This window comes from Gadus macrocephalus, chromosome 12 (genome assembly GCF_031168955.1).
Source record: "Gadus macrocephalus chromosome 12, ASM3116895v1".
Classification (NCBI taxonomy): domain Eukaryota; kingdom Metazoa; phylum Chordata; class Actinopteri; order Gadiformes; family Gadidae; genus Gadus; species Gadus macrocephalus.
This window is the reverse complement of record NC_082393.1, coordinates 19,985,165-19,991,229: the sequence shown is the minus strand read 5'-3', so window position 1 is coordinate 19,991,229 and position 6,065 is coordinate 19,985,165.

Sequence of the window (6,065 nt, the reverse complement as noted above, 5' to 3'; positions counted from 1 at the left end):
ATTTTTTTACGACCCCCCCCTCTTTTTTCTAATGTAAAGACTGCCGTTAATGTCAAACTGTCGTTATCTAGCTTTAATCTCATACTAACGTTAAGTACATTCTCATAACCGTTATAAGGCTTGATCATCGCGACTGCCATCATAATGACATACTGAGATACCTACATTTTGGAAGAAAGTAGGACCATTGGATGTTAGTCATTGTGTGGGTAGTCATGTTATTTTGGACATTGTTTGGGAATAATTCTTGAAATGACTTTTCATTATGGGAAGGTATCATTCCGTTTAAAACTGCCCCAGTGTATTTCATGTGAACGTGGCAAAATACCGTTTTCGTTAGCCTGGTTGGTATATTTGCGTTGAGTTAGGATTTGACATTCCTACAAATGTCTTGAGTTCTCTCAATAAATAACCAAAAAAACTACAACAAGTAAACAAGGAAAACTACTGGAAGAATCTGGAATAATAAACAGTGATGAATAAAAACTTCATAAGCTGGAGTAAAGACATGTAAAGGCATGAATTTCACTGTCAGGCCTCTCCTTCAAGTGGTTGTTGCCTCAAGGCAGTGCGTTCTGTGATATGTCAGTGACACTCTCATGTGTATGGGCACGTGCATTTAGACGACGCTTGCTAGTGGGTGGGGAATACGGTTGTAGAGCAGCCAGTTCTGGATAAGGTCCAGAGCATGATTTCCGTTTTTTTATCTATTTTTTTCACCCTCTGGATCAACAGAGAGTCCTCCAAACCAAACTGTTAACACACATACAGATGATAGTGATAATCGTGACGTGTGTGCGTGTGTGTGATTCGCCCAACTCATCTTTAAATTGGAAAGAATAAATGGAATAAATTCCTAAAGCTGTGCTTAAAAGGAAACGTGTCCAAAAGCATGAAACATATTCAGCAATCATTTCCGCTTTGTTTGGCCTCAGACCTTTCCTTGCTTTGCCTGTTCTCGTTCAAAAAGCATAAAGAGTCCAAAAAGCATAAATGACACTCTCAGTCCAAAAAAGCATCAATGTGTCCGAATGAATAAAACATAATCAGCAATCATTTTAGCCTTATTTTAGCTCAGACCTTAGCCTGCTTTGGCTTGTTATCGTTCCAATATCGACCGTATTACCCCCATGAAACTAACGACCCCATGCGCAACAGAGTGTCAATGACAATGACATACGTGAAGAACGGAGCCTGACGTGTGCGTTGGGGGTGGGGCCATTGGCATGGTTTAATGGCAACAGTTTTTCGTTTTTTATCTGACACACTATTTAATCCTCCCCCCCCAAAAAAACAGGGAGAACATCTGGATCAGATCCACCCAGCTAGCAGGGCTAGCCGGGCTAGCTGGGCGAGCAGCTAAACGTCGAGAGCAATCCGTCCGCCATGATTAGCCGTCTGCGTAGAATGCTTCGTCGAGGCTGTGATTGCAGTGACCCTGTGGCGTGTTTCATCATCGGTGTTTTGGAGGTACGGTGTCCACACCCCTGTAATTCCCCCTCCGGTGGAACCAGCCGTCCAGCATGGCGCGCCATGCTCTGTTTCTCATCTCTATGTCATCTCAGCCAATCAGCGCAGAGGAGGGGAGACGGCAGAGGAATGTGTGTGAGTGTGTGTGTGTGTGTGTGAGTGTGTGTGTGTGTGTGTGTGTGTGCGCGCGCGCGTGTGTGTGTGTGTGTGTGTGTGTGTGTGTGTGTGTGTGTGTGTGTGTGTGTGTGTGTGTGTGTGTGTGTCTGCGTGTGTGTGTGTCTGCGTGTGTGTGTGTGTGTGTGTGTGTTTGAGTGTGTGAGGTTGTGTGTGAGTGTTTAATGAAAAGTTTAGGTTGAAAAGGATGATGTTCTTTGTAGTTTAGCCATTTTTCTTTTATACAGTGGAAAATGTTTAACTGCTTCCTCTAAATATATTTCTGTATCAGGGTTTGTTAGGCCTACACCTTTTCGAAAGCTGTATATTGCAATTTTTATTCATGAAAGGCTTGCTCCCGCAAACACAAAAAAATGTTGTGTGTCTTTATATTTCTCATAGACCTTTCTTGACAGTACATTTTAACGCCATCCTCCCATAAAAATGAGTTTTGTTTATGTTTGGATGAACTTGTAAAGGAAATTTAAATCAGATTTGATCAATTAGAAACTAATGAAAACACATGATTTAAAAACACTAAAATGATGTGGCCAAGACACTGCTTAGCAACAGCACAACACCCCAACAATGACTATGGAGTGATGTCTAATGTTTGTCCTTCACCCTCCTCGTCTGCTACACAGACCTAGAAAATAATACATTCTCAGAAGACAAATGGGAGTCTTTTAGCAGAGCATTAGTTATTGCCTCCGCTGGAAGACTGCCCTGAGAAGTGCAATAATAAATATCATGGCTTTGGAATCTCTTGGACATGGTTCAGCTTTTTGTTGAATGATGTGGCGTTTCACCGAGCACCTGTTTTTTTCGTGTTTGCGATTGTCTTCTCGCACTCATGTGTGCGCCTGTGCGTGTGCGCGTGCCGTTGTAACTCAGCGGGTGTTTTTGTGTGTGAACCGAGAGAGGGGATGGATATGTAATTGAACACACATTGAGCACAGGTGTTCAACAATGGCTAAAACAGTTGTCATGGACCTGCTCCAAATACATGAATAACTAAGATATACTTTGCAAAAAATATACGCGCTGTCCAACTTAATTCAACGTACGATCAATTCAGTTTGAGCTGAGATGTTGCATTTAAAAGTAATGGGGTGAAAACACACATTTTATTTATCGCAAGATAAACCTACGCCATAGTCCAATGCACATGTGTTTTTAATGAGAAAAGTGCAGATTTCTCTTGGTCAAATAACGCTGCACGGCTTCCTCTGCTGTACTCCATTTTTAGATCGCGTTGTCGTTTTGTTGGAGAACAACATCAGTAAAGAACATCCAAAGTCCTTCTCTGATTGGCTGACACTCATCCCTGGATGCTCAGGCTCTGCCTGCAGGTGTGCTGCCTGGAACCTCTTCCTGTCGTCCAGGCACTGTGAGCGATCAATGCCATGGCTCTTGCTGCTGGGTGAAGTCAAGCTGCATTGGAAATTAACTTCCTCGTTTGATGATAGGAGCGAACAGTAGAGCCTTGCCCAGAAATAAGACCATACAGGCCGCCATCCCCCCATGACAACCAAAATAATGGTACTGACTTCTTTGTATAGTTGTTGTTGGCAAATAATAAGGTCACAGTACCAAAATTGGCAGTGTCAACCGTATTAAGTCTGACATGAATGAAATCAGCTGTTTTGTGAAGTTAACATTCTGCCAAATGCTCTTGTGTTTTTCTGTACCACTCATGGGCTAAATGAGTCTGGACACGACACTGCCCATGATACTGTTATTATTGGCCAGTAATAGTAGCGGTTAAGCATAAACTAGAACGAGGTAGCTTGTGTCTAATTGGCTCCACTGATTCCTAAGTGCCCATTAGCCCGGCGGGATTTGCCGTTTCCATAACTGATGTTAATTCTCATCAGTTATGGTGGTGCGTAACATGGGGCTGGGTTCATGCAGGTCAAAGGGCATGAGCGTAGCAGTGGAGCCCAGCTAATGGATCCAATGCGTCATTCAGCGAAGGGATTCACCGAACAGACCCTGGTTTGGTCTTTCGCTAGGAGAAGTGGATCCCATGGGATCCATATTGCAGCCATGAAGAATTGGATAAACAAGCATGGCAGGCTGCTTTCAGCACTTAGACACTGGAGTGTGTGGGGGGGGGGGGGGAGGGGGTGGTGTTTGCGGTTCATTCCCGTGAACATTATAAACATCTGCTGAACTAACATAATACCAGGTATGAATGAATGAGAATTTTGTTTAATTAAAAACTGGAGAACAGCGATCGACGGTGTGAATGTAGACGTAGATGTATTTTATGGTTCAATGTTTTTGCTATGCATACAGGGGTGTGCCGAAGTCTTCATATGTTACGTTTCCAAATGTCTATGGCCCTGTCCAAAACTTGGAAAATAGTGATAATGACGGCGAGTAAGAATAGGCGCTTAGAAAGTAGTGGAAGTGCTGCATTAGTAAATAAATAATGAATAAAACAAATGAATGAAAATCGTGGACTAATGGATGAAACGTTTAATAAACTGTGTTGAAGATGTCATGGAAACCAGGGCAGGGGCATAACGAGATTAATCATGATTGGAATGTCATAGGGAAAGGTGGGGGTGCTGGAGGTATGGGGTGGAGGTGGGGGTGCCGGAGGTATGGGGTGGAGGTGGGGGTGCCGGAGGTATGGGGTGGAGGTGGGGGTGCTGGAGGTATGGGGTGGAGGTGGGGGTGCTGGAGGTATGGGGTGGAGGTGGGGGTGCTGGAGGTATGGGGTGGAGGTGGGGGTGCTGGAGGTATGGGGTGGAGGTGGGGGTGCTGGAGGTATGGGGTGGAGGTGGGGGTGCTGGCAGGTTCTGGGCTGCCCTGCCGTCCAGCCACATGTGTAAGTTATTACAAAGTTCCTGTGGACCGGGGAACCCCCACTGCATTAATGTCACACTGTCAGACCCGCAAGCCTGTTTCTGTGTGTGTGTGTGTGTGTGTGTGTGTGTGTGTGTGTGTGTGTGTGTGTGTGTGTGTGTGTGTGTGTGTGTGTGTGTGTGTGTGTGTGTATGTGTGTGTGTGTGTGTGTGTGTGTGTGTGTGTGTGTGTGTGTGTTTGGAGAGAGAGAGAGAGAGAGAGAGAGAGAGAGAGAGAGAGAGAGAGAGAGAGAGAGGGAGGGAGGGAGAAAGAGACAGAGAAATAGACATTGAGAGAGAATGAGAGGGTGAGATAAAGAGACAGAGACCGAGGGAGACAGAGAGACAGAGACGGAGACAGAAGGGGAGAGAGAGACGGGAAAGGGGGATTCTCTATCAGTCCCGCTCCAGCAACAACCCCAGTCTGCTTTATGACTGCAGGAGCCACGCTCCTTTAGTGTGGTAACACACACACACACACACAGACACACACAGACGCAGTTTCCACAACGTGATGCATCACTGGCTGGACAGTTTGAGATGAAGTCTTTGAGGATAATGTTTAATGATGTCTCTGTGCCTGTGTGTCATGCGAATGAGTGCCGGTGATGGCTCTCATCCCCATAGGTCATATCTTGGCAGTTCTGGTTTTGACAAACACACACACACACACACACATACAGACACACACACACACACACACACACACACACACACACACACACACACACACACACACACACACACACACACACACACACACACACACACACACACACACACACACACACACACACACACACACACACACACATAGCCAAACACACACAGCCACACACACAGCCACACACACACACACACACACGCACATCTTGGCCACAAGTATGACCTGTAATCACCTAGAGCACACAAATAATACAACATGGCCCAAATCTACGCAACACAACCCTTCACTACACTGGACACATTAACACAACTCACAATCACCACATGGCAGCACAGCAACGAAACAACAACGTCACACCGCAAACTACACGCTGCATCAAAACAAAACACAACACTCTTGTGACGCACAACGTACATACTCCAGCCTCCCTCCCGCCCCAGTCCAACCCACAGAGGCCTCCGGTGACGTACACACCAGAGGAATCCCCCATCTCTCTCTCAGCCCCTGTCCCTCTCCCTCTCTCTTTCTCCCCCCTCTCTCTTTCCCTCTCCATCCTCCATCTCTGACTCTTTCTCCCTCCTGCCCTATTTCCTTATTTCTTTATTTCTTTATGCTCTTGGCCAGTGCGATGCTATAGCTGTGGTCTGGCACTGGTGCCCTGTGACATTTCTGCCTGTCAGTGCAGTTGCTCCATAATAAGCTCAGCAGTGGATTTACTGCCAGGGTATCTTTGTAGCCCGGCCAACCTAATGGGAAGGAGAGAGCTGGAAACGCAACACTCTGCTGGAGAAGCCTCTCTCTCTCTCTCTCTCTCTCTCTCTCTCTCTCTCTCGCTCTCGCTCTCGCTCTCGCTCTCTCTCTCTCTCGCTCTCCCTAGGATTCGCCTGCTGCTCTCCAGGGATTGGTCCAAGAACTACGTC